Raw genomic sequence first — 21,300 nt, forward strand, 5'->3', positions numbered from 1 at the left:
TGCACAATTGTAAATGGTCTTTATTTTAAAGGAGATTCTGTGGCTTGAATTTCCCTGAACTAGTGCTTCTTTGTTTCAAAACAATATGTGTCCTTGGAAGCAGCCCTGTGATTCAGCAAGAAATACAATGCGTCTCAATCAGTAGCCTGGTGCTGTTTCACATGAAGGGCATTGGAAGTAGACCTGAAGAAGACAAAGAATATTTTTTCCCGTTGTAATTGGTTTGTATAATATAAACTTCTGCTGGATATTCTAGAAACTTTTTTTTAAAAAAAGCAATAAACAATTCCTTAAGGGTTTGTGCTGCCATCCTGCTCCCATAATGTACACTCTCCACAGGTAGGTGAAGAGCGGTCATAGTGATGGAATGATGAGGCAAAGATACATTCTCAGAAATGTACAGTTATCCCTTCCACAACATGACTTTCCCTGTTGCAGTTTTGATATATCACAGGTCGACCTAAGAAATTAATTGGGAATTTGGGAGGAGTTTTGTGGAAGCCACATACAACAAATGAAGGCCAGCAGACAACACATAAAAAGTTTAGACACTCAGAAATGCATAAAATACATGTATAGTATTGTATAATATCAACAATACCATAATACAATATAATATCAGTACCATAAATATACACAATTTCTTTTTTAAAAGTTAAAAGAAAAGAAAAACAAAAAAATCAGACTTATTCTCTAGTGTAAAGGGAGGGCCAATTTTTTTACATGGATTTCCAGTTCATGGGAGCACTGAGCCCCTAGCCCCAGCAATGTGGAAGGAATAACTATTTTTTTTATTAAGGTAATTTTCACTCACAGAGAAAATTAACACAATTTCCCAGTGATGACTTTTGAAACTATTATGGTACTTGATGCTAGCTGTCCCATCTCAAATTAAATTTTGAAATTGGTCTGTCCCACTCTCTAGGTTGGATCTAGCCAGTGGTGTAGCACCAAGGGAATGTGGGTGTGCGACGCACTGGGTGCACACCCCTGCAGGGGCGTGGCGGGGGCATTTGGAGCATGGCCGTTCCTCCTCTCTCCGCCTCTAGATCTAACTACATGAGAACCAGCTGTGGGAGATACAGTCTTTGATACCAGAAACTGATGTCGATTCTGTTTCATTCTCTATTCCTATACAACTCTGTACTGTGGCATTTAGAAGAGGAACTATCAGACTTTAGTAGATTGGTAGTTCTGTACAAGGATATGTGCATGCAAAAACATCTGGATTTACCTGCGCTAATTTCTGTGGCACAATCTTTGAAACATTAGCTACAACTAGACCTTTTACTGGTTATCAGTTGTCAATGATGGTTGCAGAGAGATTCATTTATTTCTTTTAGAGATACTTCATGGACATTCCAGAGGCTTATGCTACCTTCTTCCCATGTGTGTTGCTTCTGGTGATGTTTTCATGTTCTGACAGAAATAATCAGTATTTATTAGACTGATTTGGTCTCTCTGCCTCTGTCTCTCTTTTCTTATAGACACAAATGATTCACTGTGTGGTTTTAGTGTTTCCTCCTTGGCCTTCAGGTTGGTCACAGAAATGGTTCTGGGCAAGCTATTGCAGTTCAGAGTTCAACCTTGTGGGTGGAATGAACACATAAATCCCATGGCACTGTTCCTGCTGCTACCTAATTGGAATTTCATCCAGCAGAGCTTACAGAGTAAAGGCTTATGTCTTTCAACTACCAAGAGACAATGTTGTGCCAACGTTCTCTTAATATTCACTTGACGTATTCCACCAAAACCCAAAATTCCTTTTGAATCCTTAATGAAAGGAATGGGATATAGGAATAGGGGGAAAGCATAGGTTTCATTACCTTTTAAAATCATGCTTATGACTGGGCTATTAGTGGTTTGTTAATTTACTATTTATGCTGTTTTCATGGCATTACCTTGAGAGCTGCGTCAAACATGTTTTTAGACAGACAGACAGACAGACAGACAGACAGACAGACAGACAGACAGACAGACAGACAGACAGACAGACAGACAGGGGGAGGGAGGGATGGAGGGAGGGAGGGATGATTTCCTGGGAATATGTAGAACAAAAAATTCTGGAGAATAGAGGTCTTCAAGTCCACAACTTTTACAGTGCACAGCAAGATATCAGTTTCCTGGTTTTACTGCTTGAGTGCCTCACTTAGCATTCAGGAACCAGGACCAAGTATCTTGGAAAAACAAATACTGTCTACTACAAGGTATATGTAAACATGATTACCTGCAGTAATGACCAGATACAAAACTAGTCGTTTTGTATGACCAGATACAAAACTAGTCGTGGAAGAAGGCTCTGCACACACATACACAAATATTAATGAACAGGAAGATCCTAGGTGGTACAACCTACCTGTGATGCCACTTCTCCACTCAGAGTTTATACCATCCTCTACACTTCTCCCTCTCTTAGGACATCACACTTGCAATCCTTCTTGTCTCTTTTAAAATAGAGAGCCCTGACCATTTCCCTTTCAGGTCATACCTCACACTCCCAAAGGCATCTGCAGACAGGGGAGCCCAGTTCCCTTTAATAACAGTCCCTCATTCACACAAAATTATTGGGGTTGAGGCTCAAACACTATTCCAGTCACAAGCTGCCACCATTTATTCATATCCTATAACACCTATGTAAACCAAGACCAAGATATTAGCTTGTGCCATGTAAGACCAAGATATTAACTTATGTGTTTGTGGGCATTTCTTTCCCGAAGACACTCAGGGTTAACTTTTATTTATGGTATGAACATAACATTAATGGAAGTAAGGTAGACATTACAGGGTCTGGCTTCCATTGAACATTTGAACTGTGATCCTATCCCTGCAATTGGGATCCTTTGGTTGCAGACTTCTAACATTCCATCAACTGTCATTGGTTGCTTTGGGGAGAGGCAGAACTTAGCCTTTTACCTAAGTGCAGGAAAGGCACTACTGAGAACAGAAACCTTGGAATGATAGACCTATACTTTATCCAGGTGTTTGAGAGCAGAGTAAGCTAAGATAAATTTTGTGATTATAGGAGAGAGTTGTTTTGTTTTATGGGAATTGGGCAAGAGCAAAATATTGGACAGGCCAAACTTCCCTAAATGCATACAGGGCTAGCCCTTTCATCTGATAAATCAGCCTCTAGATTGAGTATCCTTTCTGGCTCCCAAATATTATTACTTTTTGCTACCTACAGAGCCACATTAGATAAGTCTGTCAAACGTTTCTTATGAAAAACATTTTCTTTTTCTAAAGAATCATTTTTTCATATAAAAAGAAAAATTTTCAAGCCTGATAAAAATCTTTCAATTTTCAGGGGGGAAAAACCCACAACCCTAAACCAAGCAAGTTTTGACAAATGAAACGAAAGCCTGTCAAGATGGGTATATTTTTTTTCCCTGATGAAAATCAAACAATTTTGGTTATCAGTTTTTCTTAACCAGTCTTTTTTTAAAAAATGAAACACCTGAAAGCTGTGAAAGAAACACATTCATTGCATTTTTAAAAATGTGCTTTCAAAGCCTTCTGTGATGTTCAGTTGGTAATCTACTTCTTACTGGATCATAAATTTGGGTGCCCTATACATATAACAGTAAGTGAAGTGAATTGTAGTAAGTGAAGTAGCTTGTGTATGTATGTGGAGAGGGAAGGGTCTTTTTTAAAAGTCTCTAAACCCTTTCTTTGTGGACATACAGGAAGAAGGCATATCCCCAAAAGGGAAGGAGCTAGAGAAAGCTGTGAATTCAGAGAATCTCCTAAATCCATTGTTACAAAGCTCCAGTAATATAGTGATATTTTAGTGCAGTAAAAAGAAAAAAAATGAAATCATTGGTCGGGGGGGGGGGGGTCATGACCTAGGCTGATTGCGCATGGGCCAAAAACAGTGGTGTGAAAATGGTATAAACTTTTAAACAGTGTTTTAAACCCTTTTACACCGTTTTCACACCGTTTTCACACTGCTGTTTTTGGCCCATGCGGAATGAGCCCAAGATAGTCCAATCATGAAACAGTGGGCTGAAGGTGGGTGAGAGTGAGCAGTGCAAATAAAACCAACAGAAACATTACATGATAATAAAAAGCCAGCTGACAATCGGCTTCCATAATAAGATCTGGATAAAAATGGTCTCAAAAGAAATAGTAAAGGGGGGGGGCTCAAAATGAAAACTAATGGTAGAAAAAATCATGTAGAAATTAGGGGTAAAGTGAAGTAGTCTGGCACCAAAGGAGCCCCATGCAGAAAATAACTTTATCTTCCTAATTCCATGTTGATACAGAACTGCATTCCAGGTTAATGTATTTACAGACTTTTCATTAGCTTGAATGCCTTTATTGGACCAATCAGATTTGGAAAGATCATTTCAAAGTTTCCAACTAAGCTAACTCCTGACCAATCCTGTCAAAAGCCTGGATTATAAGACTTTTACAAGACAAGAGACCAGTAATAATCCCTCAAGGGCCATTTGTAGTTGAGCCAAATGGTGAAATTGGGTCTGGGATTCAGTCTCCTTCCCTGCTTATCATTCATCATTTACCTGTGCCTTCCTTTCTGGAATATAACTTGAGTTCTTATTCCCTGATTCCATCAGATAAGCCTGAGTTATTCTAAAAACATATTTATCCTTTGCCAACACTATCCACCAAGCCCCAGAGGATACTACATCCATCAGTAACCACTCCAAGGAAGCAGGCTCATTAAAAGCTCAATCCTTCAACTGTAGATAATTTATCAAGACTCAGTACCCAGCTCAGAGGCAGAATTTGCATAGCTCCAATGGTGCCCTGATAGGCTTCCTTACTCACATACTTCTGTTGGGCTGGCCTAGACTTCAGTGACCACTTGCAAGATAGAGCTTTCTATAGACTGGGCAATAGCACAGGGAGTAAGGCATTGGGTCCTGATTGTCAGGGTTCTGTAGTCAAGATCCCTCACACAGTACAGCTGTGATGTATAAGCATCCCCGTTTCCTTGATATGGTTTTACATCCAGACTTTTGAGCCAGGAAGCAGGCATCAATGTAGACTGACTGAGCAGTACAATTTAGCTTGCCCATATCTATTCCATGGGATAACAAAACTGCAGGACAGCAGCCAAAATTCAGAGCTTTCCCCATGCCTACTTCCTTCCTTCATTTATATGCATGCTCCAAGAAAATAAAACAAATATCATAGATAAATGAAGTAGAGGGTAAGATGGAAAGAAGCAATACTTCTATAATGGAATGAAAAACCTATTTTATATACTGTGTTCAATTCTGCTCACCCCCATCTCCCAAAGGATAAACAGTAAAACTAGAGAAGGACCACGGGGATTATTAGAGTAGTTAAAATGAAAGGTTAAAAAGTTTAGTCACATTTCCTTCAGCACAGGCAAAGAATCGAAGACATGATAGAAGATGTGAAAATAATGAATAGAATCAAGAAGGTCAATCAGCAGAGCCTATTTACCATTTCTCTTTGCAGAACAGAGAAAGGAACAATCAGTTAAATCAGAAATTACTAACATACAACTGAGTGACTTTTACATAATGCATAATTATGTAGTAATGGAACTCATTGCTGAGAGATGTAATTTAAGGTAATGGTTAACAGGATTCAAAATAGGAATGGATGCATTTACTTCTACAATTATATAGCCATTGTTACATTGAGTAACATGAAAATAGATAACAGCACTAAACTTGGAATTAATCAGTTACAAATCACCCAGAGTTCAAAGTAAGTCTTAACCTATGCTTGGTGTTAGATTAGAGTGTTATTGGTGATAATTCCTTATTAGTTTCTTGCATGTTCCCATTAGCCTCTGTTTTTTTTTCTTCTTCCTTCTCCTTCTCTTTTCATGTGGCATGAAACTAGCCTTCGGTCACTTCCAAACGGGTATCTTTAAAAAATGGTTGGCAATCATTACTGTATCACAACATCCATCCAGACATAAAATACCAGATCACTTGAAAGCACTCATTATGAAACTCTTCTGCCTTTTCCAGTTCTGTATTTATAGTAAGGGGACCCACAAAGGAGCAGAACTGACAAGGGAGCAGAATTTGATTTTCCTTCTCCACTAATTATCATATCTTTTCTTCTTGCTCCAGCCTCTCTCCCTCCATTCTGGCTGTATCACCACCTACTTTTCATGACTCTCACATCTGAAAAACTAAACAAGTCATTGAATCCTGCCCTATTTTTAATGGGGCTGAAGCCAAATGGCCACCAAGTTCTCATGCTGCAGTCTCACAAGATATTTTATGTATTTATTTTATTTATTTATGGGATTTCTATACCGCCCAATCCCCAAAGGGGTCAGCATAGAATGATTGTTGAGATCTTCTGAGACTGACTCACAGGATTTCAGCTACAACTTGGTACTGTTTTGCAAAGCTGTGAGATATCACGAAGGCCTCCTGTATCAGATACAGGTTCATTCCACACAGCAGAAATAAGGCTTCTGGGGGACATCTTAAAAAGAGGCAACTTCTTAATTTTACTCCACACACCTAAAATAAGATGTCCTGGGGATGTCTTAACAAAAGCTGGCTCTTGTTTATTTTCCAGACAGCACAGGTGTCAGAGGAGAGAAGAGGCTTTTCCCTACCCAACTGATAAGTTCTCTGGTCAGTTTCATCCTCTGCTTGTGCCTGGATGTGCGTGTCTGAAAGGATGCTCTCTGCCTCCATTTGCTGAAGGTTGCCCCAGGATGTTTTTTTTTTCCTCCAGGCTCCAATCCTGGGTGCCTCATCAGCCTGAAAAGTGCATAGTTGTACTCAGCTCTTCCTGCTGATTCTGGCAATATATCATTTTCTTTTTTTAACAAAAATGATGAGGAGTTGTATTTGAAGACATGCAGACATGCATATGAGAATCTTAGCCATTCAGAGAACTCCCATTGAAAATCACTGGAACCGCAGAGGCTCCAAGTGTCTGTGATTCTCATATGCATGTCTGCATATCTTAGAATACAGTTCTTCCAAAATAAGAAAATAGGAAAACTATATATCGCTGTAATTGGCAGGAAGAGCTGAATACAACTATGAACTTTTCAGGCTGAAAAAGTGCCCATGATCGGAGCCTGCAGAGCAAATGTCCTGGGGCTACCTTCAGCACATGGAGGCAGGGAGAATCCCTTCAGCAGCACACAAAATGTTGGGCTCAAGCAGAGGGTGAAACTGATCAGAGAGCTTAATGGTCGGGTTGGAAAAAATAAGACTCCTCATGAGTTCTGCATTCTGCACTGCTGGGCAGTGGACATCTTGAAGACGGCTTAGGGAAGAAAAGTTTTACTTTGAAATGTCCTCAAAATAGGATGGCTTGAGCAGCAATAAGGTGATCTGAGGACATCACCAAGAAAAAGCTGTGCAAAGTTCCTCTGCAAGATGCCTTTTTTGTTTTGGCGTCCTCAGGATGTCTTATTTGTGCTGTGCAGAATGAGTCACTATGTTCTTCACTATTTTCTGGAAGGCATTAGAGTATTTTCATAAACATCAGGTGAAAGTAATTTTGCTGACTAACCCTGCACTGTCAGAGGAGATCATGTGATGTGGCTTGACAAGATACCAGTTGGCATTCTGGATCTTTGGGGGAGGGATTCTGAAAACTTGGGGATTCTCCCAGGTTTGCAGGAACAGCTCACTAACTGTAGATGGACCCACTGTTTAAATGATTTGATTTGCACAGTGGAACCATCATGGAAATAAGACAGACCATATGATCTGGATTCACTTAGAAGTATGAGACAGGCTCAGCTATTAAGCACTAATCCAGAATGCCTCAGTTTAAACCTTTTCCTAGTCATATATTTATCAGATGGCAAACTGCTATCTTTCATCCTCAGACCACCCATCTGTGATAATAGTACTGAATGATGTATTGTTGAAGGCTTCACTGCCAGAATCAACCAACTGTTTGTTGTGGGTTTTCCAGGCTGTGTAGCCATGGTCACGGAGGCAATCACATCTTTCCGTGACATGCCTCCAAAGGCGTCAGCCATAGATGAAACTGTTAGGAGAAAAAGCTACCACACCATGGACACACAGTGTGAAAAACACACAACAGCCAATACTGATAGATCTTTCCAGTCTGTGTTACAATATTATCACTGTTGTGAGAATTGTTGTGAGAATCCATACTACAGCTTTCACCTCATGGATCCTGTTATACATAGCATTTTTTTTAGTAACCAAAAGGACACCCACTTCTTTTTTCACCTCCCAAAAAACTGGGTGAATTCAAGCCATTTTTTTAAAAAAATGCATTAGAGTGCAGTGATTCATAAGACTTAAGGCAAAAAAAATGTGAAGTTTGTGTAGGTGCCTCAAACACTGGGGCTTGCACTTTACAAATGCCAGTACTTTTTCAGTTTTGAACAACACAGGTGTCTTAAAGATTTGATAATCATTCTTAAAATGCCTTATGTTGAATTGACAGTTGATAAGTAGGTATCATGGTTTTGTTCCCAGTTTATTTAATTCCTTTGTACTCCACCTTCCTCCCCAATGGAGACCCAAAGGGTCACACATTGTTCTTCTTAATTTTATTCTCACAACAACCTTGTGAGGTAGGCAGGCTGAAAGAGTGTGACTGGTTCAGGTCACCCAATGAGATTCCACAACACAAGTGGGAATTTGAACCCAGGTCTCACAGGTACTTAGTCTGACATTCTTAACCACTACACCATACTAAACCATACTGGTTTGTATCTGTTTATCTGACTCCTAAATCAATTTCTCCTGTCTATGCGCCATTGAGGAAATTACTCTATTCCAAAAAACATGTCATTCATATCTGAAGTTGAAGAAATCCCCTGGGAAGAGGCAGAACCACCTATGTATTAAATGCAAGAATCCTTCCACCCAACTGGCTTGATGTCCTTTATTTATAGACCAGTGTTTGTTCTTCCCAGCTCTGCCACTTGAGTTCTGGAGGCTTATCTGGGGAATTCAGATTAGCCTGTGCACTCCCACACACACCAGCTGGGTGACCTTGGGCTAGTCACAGCTTTTTGGAGCTCTCTCAAACCCACCCACCTCATAGGGTGTTTGTTGTGAGGGGGGAAGGGCAAGGAGATTGTAAGCCCCTTTGAGTCTCCTGCAGGAGAGAAAGGGGGGATATAAATCCAAACTCCTCCTCCTCCTCCTCCTCCTCCTCCTCCTCTTCTTCTTCTTCTTCTTCTTCTTCTTCTTCTTCTTCTTCTTCTTCTTCTTCTTCTTCTTCTTCTTCTTCTTCTTCTTCTTCTTCTTCTTCTTCTTCTTCTTCTTTTTTATTTTACCCAACTGCACAGCCTTCTGGAGAAAAAGGTTCATGTGGGGCATGAGCAAGAAATGCTTGACCAATGAGATGTGTTCCAGTGGTTTTTTATACTTTTGAATGTTGCGGATCCTTTTCCTCCTCATTTTCTGTTGTCTCGCCTTTTTTGATAATGTCAAGCCATGCCTTATCTTTCCTGGAGTGAGTTAATCTGGCATTTGTCCTTACCTTCTTGGGTGATAAAGGACCTGGATCAACAGAGCATGACTTCTCACTGGTTTCTAGTGCCTACAAACTCGGTCTTTAGAAATTTGTCCTATTTCTTGTAGCATCTGTAGAATTGCAGGAAATGTGCAGTAAAACTCTACAGGAGCCAACGATTATTCTCTGCTAAGCAAGGCTTCCTCTGGACAAATGAAGGGTCTCACTTTGTCTGCTTCCACATGGAGCTTTCTCCGATTTGACGTCCAATCTGGTGTCCAATCTTCTTCTTCTTCTTCCATAAGAAGGAAACTCTGCTATGCTGGCAGTATAGGACTGAGGAATGCTAAGGGAACCGTAGAACTTTTCAACACTTGCCATTCCTCTGAATAAATGATAGATCATTGCTGTACAGCATATTCCTAACACTCATACCCCAACATCAAAGTATTGAATGTAGACTCATTAATTGAGAGAGTCAACTTCATCTGTATTATGATGCTACAAGTCTATTTTATTTAATGCAAAGCTTCGCTTGTATAGTTTGTAAAGAGGTTTCTGTTGAAATACAATAGATGAAAATACATTAACCTCCAGTCTCTTCCCCATAGTAAAGGAATTTCGGGGTTAATGCACCAGTAGAAAGACAAAGAATTTGCACTGAATATAGGCTCACCTATACTGCATCAATCACAGCATTCAGGAAAAGCGTTATGATTTTATATCCATAAATATAAAACTCAGCAATATGCACCACCATGCTTTCAGTGACAAAATTGATAATGGAATGCAATTTCAAATGCACACTCAGTGTTATCCAAAACCTTACATTGGAATGATAATAACAAAACAACAACAACAAAGAGCAGGTAGGTCCTCTGGAAAAAATCCAATGTCGAATACAAGCATCAAAGACTTGTGATTATGTTAGATGAATATTCTTGTAAAAAGTCACGTAACAGTTGTTTCAAATAAAGTTTGAAGCTGGACAGCGAACTGTAAAACGTTCCTCAAACCAGTCCCGCAGATCTCTTCCTAGCTGTCTTGACCAGTATGTGTTTAACGCGGATTGCTTTCCTTCTAGTAACCTCTTAAGATGCCACAACTTCTGATTTTTTTGATTGATATCCATTATGATTAGGGCTCCAAGCAAAATGTGTTGCTGGATTTAACCCCAAAGATACGGTACCTGCAAGATCTGCTTTCTTTCTATATGAGTTCTTTGAAGGGTTGATCGTTCAGAACTGAACAGTACAAAAAGGATAATCCTCAACCCTTCCTTGAATTCTTCTGCGCAAGGTCAACAGTTCAGAATAAAAAAACACTAATAGATATTCTCTAGAAATATGTTCCAGTAGAAGACAGTGTATTTGGACAATTATAGATCTGTTTTATCTCTCTGCAACTGCATCTGGTTTCCTGATGCGATTTCTGTACGTGATGGCGCACGTGTTCATTTCTCTCTTGGTGTCCCATCTGGCAGGCTTTGTGGCTGCTCTTCAGCAAGCTAATTTACAGTTCCCATTAGCCATGCTTCAACTAAAACCAATTTATTTGTTTGAATAAATGGTTGTAGTTGAAACTGCCTATAGTGATGGATTGGTATCTAGTAATCTTGAGAAATAAAAATAGTTAACCTTTGAATAGGACTTTTATTTATTTTTTTAAATGTCAACCCAGGGCAACACATGAAAGTGTTTTCTTTTAAAGATAAAAAATCTAAATGTTCACCTTAGAATCATGCTGCCTTTCAACGAGTGTTATAGCCAGCCCCTTTTAAATCCCTTGCTAACCATCTCAAAACCTAATATTCAAAACAGTGGGTCATGTCATGAGAAAATGTAATAAGATTCCCCATTATAGTGTGAAATGTAATTGTCGGGAAGCTAGTCTGATCTTTTCACTCAGTATACAGAATAGTCTTTGAATGGATAGGTGACAGAAGACAAATTTTTAAAAATCATGTCTAAGATTGCTCTAAAATGAACTGGAATTTTGCAGAAGAATTTATGCGATTGAGTTTCTTGCTACTAAATGTTGCAGTCCTTTTTGGGGGAAAGGGGGCCTTGCCTGTGCACTTAAAGCAGTCCTTTCTACAGACATCCAAATAAAGAAGGAGAATTAAAAGATGTGCTTAAATCCAAAGGAGATCATGAAAGCAGTTGCAAAGATAGCAGGGGACCCTTTTTTCAGTCTTTCAGTCATTCTTAAGTGAGTGTTTTTAAAAGAAGGGGGTAAGGAGTTGCAAAAACCTCATCTCAAATGAAATTATTTCTGTAACCAAGAACCTTGTTAGCCCTACTAGATTATATCACCTGACTCTTACAGTTAGTTTGTGTACTACATATCAATGCTACATATTTTATTATAGAGTGATTTTTTAAAAAAAAAATATGGTGTTAAATATCCCATCACAATTTCTTATCTTTCTCAAGAAAGATTAGTCCATGTGTTTCTCCGTTTAACACATGTTCTTGTAGGGACAGAATGAAGAAGGAGAAGAGGAGGAGGAGGAGGAGGAATTTGGATTTATACCCCTCCTTTCTCTCCTGTAAGAAGATTCAAAGGAACTTACAAACTCTTTTCCCTTCCTCTTCCCACAGCAGACACCTTGTGAGGTAGGTGGGGCTGAGAGAGTTCTGAAGAACTGTGACTAGCCCAAGGTCACCCAGCTGGAATGTGAGAGTGGGAAAACAAATCTAGTTCACCAGATAAGAGTCTGATGCTCAGGTGGAGCAGTGAGGAATCAAACCCTGATTTGCAAACTATAACTTTGCAGACTTTAACTCTGAAATAAATAATTATGTCATCTGCACAGGGTTTATGAGAAAGCAGGCAAGGTAGAAACTGATGGGGAATTAGTCCAGATAGAGTAAAGGCAGTTTCTTTATCCTTTTCCTTAGTTAAACAACTAACTGAAATTAGCAAGACATAGGCTGTTTCCACAGGGCCGAATAACAGCGCCCTAGGGATGGTAAAAACACCATCCCTGGGGTGCTGTTCACACAGCTGCCGCTGCTGCAGCACAGCAGTGCCGTGCTCACCCCTACCAAATTGGGGGAGGGGACCCCGCTTTCAAAAGTTGGTCAATGAGCGAGTTTTTTGGAAAACGGCGTCTTCCTGTTGGCACCATGCGAAGCGCACTGGTGTGAGGGCACCACTTTTAGGCGCTTCCAGTTTGTTGTACATACCTACCTTTTTTTCCTGCAAAGCTCTGGACAGAGGAAGGGACACATCCCACTGCAATGGGAGCGTGTCCCTTCCTCTGTCCAGAGCTTCGCAGGAAGAAAAGGTAGGTACACACAACAAACTGGAGGCAGCTCTGTGCGAAGCCACCCCTGCGGGCTGTAGCGGCCTCAGGACCACCTGCGTGGGACCGTGTGATCAGTCCTGAGGCACCACTGGCATAAATTATGCCGGTAGCCAGCTGCTTCTGCCACCGTACAGAAACAGCCATAATGTTGAGATGAACTATTTTTAAAAGGTGCTATCTGCCTCCCAACAGTGTTTGTTGAGCTGTGGACTTGATTATGGTTACAGAGGCTGTTTAAGAAATTATTATTTTTATTCATAGAATTTAGAAATAGTTATTCTTATTTACAGATTAGTTGGGTTGCTAACTCCAGCTGAGAAAATTCCTGGAGATTTGGGAGTGGTGCCTGGGGAGAGAGCTCAGTGGGAATACGATGCCTTAGAGCCTGTTCTTCGAAACTGCTATTTTATACAGGCAATTTGATCTCTGTAATTTGGAGATCAGTGACAATTTGGGCGGGAACTGAAGGTCCCACCTGGACTTCATCATTCTAAGCTTTGTGACAACAAACAGATAATTAGGAAGGAAGTTTCCCAGCCAGTGTATCAGAAAAAAATCACAAAACATGCTTGTATTCTAGAATTGTTTACTGATCCTCTTCTGCTATAGTGTCGACTTCAAAACTGACACATGGTCAACAAGACGTGAAGTTCTGCCTTTGAGCTAACCCAGTTGAGCTGCTGAGAGTTTAATGCATGGAATTTCTTTTTTAAAAATAAGTTCAGATAGTTTGCCAACTGATGCCAGCAGGAAAGGGAAGGGTACAGGGATGGGAGTAGGATTGCCGATACTAAGGGGGCTCCTGGACCTGTTCCACTATTACAATTGATCTCAAGATGACCACGATCAGGTCCCCTGGAGAAAATGGCTGCTTTGGAGTATGATTTCTCTTACATTATATCCTACTGAGATCTCTCCCTTCCCCCCAAATGACATTCTTCCCAGTCTCTACCCTAAAATGTCCAAGTATTTCCCAACCCAGATGGGGGCAGTTAGAAAGATCTCACTTCCAGTGAATACATGGAACTGAAGCTGCTGGTATAACTGTGTAAAACCATAGACTTTTGCCTGAATCCTAGAGCATCACACTGGGGGTATTCTGATGATGTGATGTAACTTTCAGGCTTTTAGAGTCAGTGCAATTCCACTTAAAAAATTTTTTATCCTCACCAGCCCTTTGTTTGGGTGATGGGTATCAAAGATGCTGGCTGGGAGGTCTCCCTAGCTTCAGACATGTGGAGGCCTGATTCTGCATGGAAGAAGAGTGATATGGAAAGGATTTGTGTGTTAAGCCTTCATCCCATGCAATTTCCTGATCAGAAACAGACTCAGGGATCCAGCATTTCCTAGATTTCACAAATGTAAAGCTACTTGTTGTAGCTTCATGAGACTATTTCAGAGCAAATTTGGATTACTAACCTTAAGGTAGGACCTGGAGTTATCCTGGAATTACAAAAGATCTCCAAGCAACATAGATCAGATCCTTTGGAAAAAGTGGCAACTGTGAACAGCAGATTCTCTGGTATGTCTCCACTGGACTCCATCGGCTCCCCAATACTTACTACAAACAGTGTCCCAAATCTCCAACAATTTCTTGGCATCCCAAGATCAGAACAACATCCTGAGAGTGAGGTTTGCACCATGATATTACCCAGAATTGGACTCCCATATGCCTGAAAACTCCCATATCCCTGAAAACTGAATTTTAAAAAGTTTAAACCTTTATTCATAGAACCTCTTGAATCATGTCCTATAGCATCCTGTTTTCATTGTTTATTTTATTTCATGCATTTATGTCCTCCCTCTTCATAAAGTTCTCAAGAAGACTATAAAAGGAGTAGTCTTAGGTCACACCAAGAGTCCATCTAAGCTAACATCCTCTTTTCAAAAGTGAATGGGCAGATTTACAGCACTTATTACAGTGGTTGTAAACTTCAACTAAAGATATCCACTTTTGGACAGTTTACTGTCCTACTAAATCTCAGACTACCAGCCTTAGGAGGAAACTTCAGAGGAGGGCCTTGACCTCTGTGCCTGTTTTTCAGTCCTCCAGGGTAACTGGCCAATCAATGTGTGGTACAGGACCTTGCACTAGATGGATTACTGGTCTGATCCAGCAGGGCTCTTATATTCTTATGTTCTTCTAGATGTGCATTGGATTGACTAAATAAAGTCAGCGTTATATGTGGAAACTGCATCCAAAGACTGATCCACTGGAATTAGTGGAATGACTTCTGGTGACTTCATTTACTTGATTAATAGACAAATTGTTCATCTGACAGCCTGGTTTCTTCTCTAATACCCTCAGCTGAAAGCTGGAGGGAGGGGATCTTTAGCAGCACCCCAACTACAATATCATACTGGTCCACATAGTGGGCTGAGTAGGGCAAGCCCGGGTCATGGCAATGTAGAACTTTTCCTATACTTGTTTAAGTTGCACTCAGTCTACATTTTCCATGCCTTGCCAAACCCATTATTGATATATAGAATGAAGTCAAATAAAAGGACACTGTTCAAATAGTGCCTTCAGTGCCTCAGCCTGCCCCCTCAATCCTTCTTCATTCATTTCTTGTGTAATTCCTCCCACCGTTCCCAGCGCTTCCCTTCCAATATCTTATTTATGCCGTCACGTCTCCCCACAAGCTGTTATGCCATATGAAAAGTCTCTGTGTGTAAAAGACACATCTTTTTCTCTAATATTTTCTTAACGCTTATATCCTTCCCAAAATAAAATTCTCTTAGGCAAAAAAACTAACTTTTGAAAAGATTTTGTTCTTTCATTTTTTTTATTTGGTTGGAATTAGTTTTTTGCTTATTGCTTTCTTTCCCTCTGAGGTTCCCATAGAAAGCTTAGCTACATCTGCTTTGTATTTGTTGAAATTCCAAGCTCACGTCCCTTTTGACCTCCCCCCTTTTTTAATGCTTTGGTAACTGGAAAACTGTTTGAAATTGGCCCTGGTATCAGGTTCTCGGATACTTTAAAAGCAGAGGAACTCTTCACCTCCTCATTGGTTTTTGTTGGGGAAAAAGATTGCAGTTTGTCACAAGCAGGCATTAAAATGCAGACTTCCCCCCTCCCCTTGTTGGCAATTGCTTTGAGCATCTTTCTTGAGCTGTAGCTCTCACCATTCCACTGTTTGCTGCAGGGGATAGAAAATGCAGGGAGCACACAGAAATGTCACAGCTGAAAGGTTTTCTGTAATCCTCCCAACATATGTTAAACATTAAAGCTCCTTCAGCAAGTCTGATGTGCTCACAGTCATCCTGGGACCAGCAGTTAAAGTGCCCCAGTGCTGCCAGGAAAACGTTATCCTGGCCCTAATTGAGAGCGACTTAACTAATGTTTCATTTCCTAATTAGTCCTTGTCAGCCGCTGGAAGGCCATGGATGCTGCTGGTGGCATGAGGCCCATCGCTGCTACTGCCGCTCAAGTTGTTGTGACAGTCAGCAGCTTTGGAAAGACCTGTGAAGTTGGTCTAATGATCTGAGGAAGAAATAGATGGAGGTGGCTAAACTGTTGCATCCTTCCTGTTCAAAATTGAATGTGAGTCTCCAGTAGCCTTGATTGCTAGATTCAAGCCCAGTAGCATCTTAGAGACCAACAAGGTTTTAGGAGGATGAGTTTTCAATAGTCAAAACTCCTGTTGTCATATACCAGTTTAAGGAAACTTTGACTCAAAACCTTATATCTTGAAAGTCTTGTTGGTCTCTAAGGTGCTCTCTGTGTGTGTTTTTGTAAGTGCTGCCAAGTCACTTCTGACTTATGGTGACCCTATGAATCAGTGTCCTCCAAAGCACACCATTGATAACAGCCTTGCGCCATTCTTGCAAACTGAGGGCCCTGGCTTCCTTTATAGAGTCAATCCATCTTATGTGGGTCGTCCTCTTTTCCCGCAGTCTTCAATTTTTCCTAGCATAATTGGCTTTTCAAGTGACTCTTTTCTCATAATGTGACCAAAGTACAACAAGCTAGGTTTGATCATTTTAGCTCCTAGGGAGAGTTCAGACTAGATTTGATCTAGAACCCACTGATTTGTATTTTTGGTGGTATCCATAAAATTATGGCATCAATAAAATTATGGTATCCATAAAATTCTCCTTCAAGACCATGTGAATGATTTTTCTTCCTGTCAGCTTTCTGCATTGTCCCACTTTCACACCTATATATAGTAACAGGGAATACTATAGCATGAATGAACTTGATCTTCATTGCCAATGACACATCCTTACACTTAGAAGGAGAAGAGTTTGGATTTATACACCGCCTTTCTCTTTTGCAAGGAGTCTCAAAGCAGCTAACAATCACTTTCCCTTCCTGTCTCTACAACAGACACCTTGTGAGGTGGGTGGGCCTCAGGGAGTTCTGAGGGAGCTGTGATCCAGGAGTCTTCTTGTGTAGGAGCAGAGAAACAAATCCAGTTCACCAGATTACCAGATTAGAGGCCACCACTCATGTGGAGAAGTGGGGAATCAAACCCAGTTCTCCAAATTAGAGTCCATTGCTCTTAACCACTATACCATGCTGGCTAAAGAATCTTTTCTAGCTACTTCATGGCTGCCCTTCCCAGTCTCAATCTCTTTCTTATTTCTTGGTTGCAGTCTCCCTTTAGGTTGACGATGGAGCCAATGAATCGAAAACCTTAAGCAACTTCAGTATCTTCATCATCAACGTTAAAAGTTCAGTCATTTCCCAATAGTCATTATTATGTCTTTGTTTAGCTGTAATCCTGTTTTAGCACTTTTCTTTTTTGTTGCTGTTCTCTTCTGTTTCTGTACACTGGTCATAATAGTTTCCTTTGGCTCTACATATGTTATTGCTAGAACATTGCATTTAGACTTTTGATTCTGTTTCTGTTATTTATTTATTTATTTATTGTTTACATTTTTATACCGCCCCATCCCCTAGGGGCTCTGGGCGGTGTACAACAACTTAAAACACAATAAATAAGTTATTAAAATCTTTAAAACAGCGGTAACATTATACTGATAATAATAATAATAGGAATAATAAAGGAATAATAAGAAGCGTCCAACCAACCCCTATTTTTTCATTAAATTTTCCCAGGAAAAAAAAATTAGGAGGAGGAGGGAGGGTGGCGAAACCACAGTAGATGGTGGGAAGCCTCTAGATGGGCCCGAACTGGCTGGGGCACACCATTTCAGCTGACTGGGTCCCTCTCAGGAAGGCCCGGGCAGGAACAACTCCGTTTTACAGGCCCCCTGCGGAACTCACTGATGTCCCTTGGGGGCCCGGAATCAGCTGGAGAGGGAGGGTGTTCCACCAGGCCGGGGCCCAGAGGGCTGTAAGGAGGCCCTGGGTCTGCAGCGTGGGAGAGCCAACCCACGATCATTACCTTTTGCTTCTCGTCCATCTTCAGCAATTTTAAAACTTTCATCCATCAAGACTTTGTATTTCTTTTGGCAACAGGAGTACAAGAATTAATCATTCTTCCTTTATAATGTCTCTAGTTTCTACCCACAGCTCTTAGGGTTCGTGTTCACATGGACATAGAAATGCAAACTTAGTCTTTTCATGGTCTGCATACTCTTCAGGTGTGCTGCTTAGATTCTATTTTGGCAGTATATAGGTTTCAGTGTTTCGCCTCAGCTTTATTCTAATTCTCAATATTAACACTTTGTGGGTCTATATAACAATCAACTCCTGGTTTTGTTTTAGCAGAACTAGAGCTTTTCTATTTTCTGCTTCAAATTATATAATCTGTTTGATTTCTGTATTGGCCATCTGATTATGTGCATGTATACAATCATCTGTTTGGTTGCCTGAAACATGTTCACAGTGAACAAATTGTTTTCTTCACAGAATTCTGTTCTTCTTCATTTCAGGCTTCTAGCTCAAATCTGCCAATAATAGGTGATTCTGCTTTGTTTCTTATTTTTGTGTTCAAATCACCTATTATTATCAGTACATCTTTCTTAGATGTGTAATCAGATTTTTCCTGGACACTTGTATAAAAGCTTTCAGTTTCCTCCTCATCAGCAACTGTAATTGGAATGTAAACTTTAATGATGGTTATGTTGATAGGCTTTCCCTAAAGTCTCCTTGATTTTATTAGATCAGACTTTGCATTATTCCTAACATTTTGCCTGCATCTTTGGCTGGCATATTCAGAGGTATATCACAGAGTGTAACACACAGTGTATCACACAGTGTGTAACAGAGCTCCCTCTGTGATACACCTCTGAAGATGCCAGCCACAGATGCGGGCGAAATGTTAGGAACAAGATCCACCAGACCATGGCCACACAGCCCAAAAAACCCACCAGAAGCAGTACCCAGAAAGATGCATATCCTATGATATGATTAAGGCACGTACCATTCTGGGTTGTTGTCTGGTTTTTACTCTGGTTTTCTTTAGAAACAGCGGTGCTGGAATCTTTTAAATATACAAACACTTCAGCAGATTGACAGTAGAAAGGCTAACTGTAGCATCATGTTGTTTTTGTTATTGTTATAGACAGAGACATGGCCTTGTATTCTTTGACATGGTTTCCTCTTGATTCTCTGCAGCTACTGTAGTGGCTTTCCCTGATGTGGTACTCAGTTCCTCTGCTGCTAGCACTCCCACATTTGAAATATCATTGCATTTCAAGTAGTTCTTATTCACACAAAAGTACTAATGGCGGGAGTTAGCACCACAGTGGAGGAATCAGCCATTAGAGAGAATCACAAGGGGAGAGAATCACAAGGGGAAACAGCATCATAGGATCCAAAGCAAAGCTTCTTACCTCCTGTTTCAATGACAAATTCCTTGTTGCCTTCAGCTAAATCTGTATATCCAACAGCTGACACATATCAGCTCTCTGACCTCATCTTCCTTGGGAATGCCCATACTCATATTGTCTAGGACCACTTACATAATAAATAGGTAAATAACATGGAGGAAAAAGAACAGTGTATGTTTCTACTGTTTCAGAGCCTGATTTACCACAAATGATCAAACCACAATTAACAACATTTGATGTAGGGAAGATGCTTATACCTATTACACCTATTATACCTATTACTATCTATGATGTGGCCTGAATGTCAACATCACTCTTAGGTATCTTGATGTGTCTGCGGTCATCTATTAACTTTTCCTTCTAACAATCCTTCCCTTTGATTTTTCCCTTCCTTTCTTGCCTAAGGAAGTGTTACCATTATATTAGACGTTTTTGCCTTAACATTGTAAACTATCAGGCAGGCCGTGTTTTATTTTTCATTTTAAATGAGACCTAACAATTTTGGATGCCCAGTTAAAAGCAGCTAACGATAATAATATCAGCACACAAGCCTTGTTAGCAGCTCTCACACCATCTATCACTGCCTTCTCTTGCATAGTGGATCACGAAAGGAGCTGAAAAGCCACATTCTTTATATAATCCTACCGAGATAAAGTGCATGACTTTAAACAGATAGCCTAAATAATGAAGGTTACCAAGATGTCCTCTCTTGTACCAGTGGAGATAAAACTCATTATTAGAGGATCTGCTACTGCTGCCATCCCCATCATCATTTCCATCTCACATTTGTATCTCAAAGGATTTCTAAGTGCTTTGCACTACTACCTCCACAATTGCAGATGGTTCCATTAATTACACAAATGCCTCCACCTCTGGGGTGAAATCCTGTTTAATTAATATCTATGCAGCAAGGTTGGAACATGCATTTATCTTTTTTTTTAATTGTGTAGCTACCCCATGTCATTTGGCTGCTAGTTATATCACCTTGACTCCTGGTTAAATTAGCCCTGGAGTTTTGGAGCTACTCCAAAAGATGCGCACTGAGCTCTTCTATCCTCTTTTGAAGCCTTGGGTTCAGAAAGAGAAAAAACAGAAGCCCTCTCTTCTTCATATAGTGTACAGAGTTTCTTTCATGGGAAGCCTTGTAGCTGAAATTCTGTTTTGTGGACAATATCTGACAATATTCTAGCCCCAGAGCAAGACCCAAGAGCAGATCAGCTACCTAATTTCAGGATGCCCTGGGGTCTGTATTCTTCTCTCTAATGATCATAATATGCTTGAGTCCGCACAAACTGTGGATGCCTTTGAATGGACATTTCCCGGCACCCCGGCCCTGCAACCTCACAGCTGAGGCTGATGGCTGATGGAAGAGAGAAAGCAGTAATGAAGATGCATCTTGTCTTAAATAATACAGTGGACAGGGTAAATAAAGGATAAGCTGACAGATTACACAGAGGAGTATGGGAAGGAGGGCAATAAGCAATGCTTGCTCTGACGGAGATTCCCCAAGGGGCATGCACAACAGGGCAGCGCAAGACCCCACGCATTAGCCTCTGACAGAGTATTGCTTTAGCAATTTGCTGAATGTAATTAATGCTTTTACCCCAGCTGCCAGTTTGAAAGAAATGACAAAAAAAACCCCTTATTCAACGGGTAATTAAGTAGAAGCAAGGAAGCAAAGGCTTGTTATCAAACATGGAGGGTGGAGGGTGCGGGAGAGATGCTGAAAGAGGCTGCTTCTGTTTCAGAGTGGTGAGGGTTGGGTTATTTGTTCCCCTTGATTTATGGCAGCCCAGTCCTTTCTGTGGCTGGTGCCA

The 21,300-nt window shown here is 40.5% G+C and overlaps 1 protein-coding gene across 2 annotated transcripts in view; it reads left to right on the forward strand.

The window, feature by feature from the left end:
• Window positions 1-21,300, forward strand: part of LOC125430856 (limbic system associated membrane protein) — a 576,886-nt gene that overhangs the window by 115,541 nt on the left and 440,045 nt on the right. The window lies entirely within an intron of this gene.

This window comes from Sphaerodactylus townsendi, linkage group LG04 (assembly GCF_021028975.2).
Source record: "Sphaerodactylus townsendi isolate TG3544 linkage group LG04, MPM_Stown_v2.3, whole genome shotgun sequence".
Classification (NCBI taxonomy): domain Eukaryota; kingdom Metazoa; phylum Chordata; class Lepidosauria; order Squamata; family Sphaerodactylidae; genus Sphaerodactylus; species Sphaerodactylus townsendi.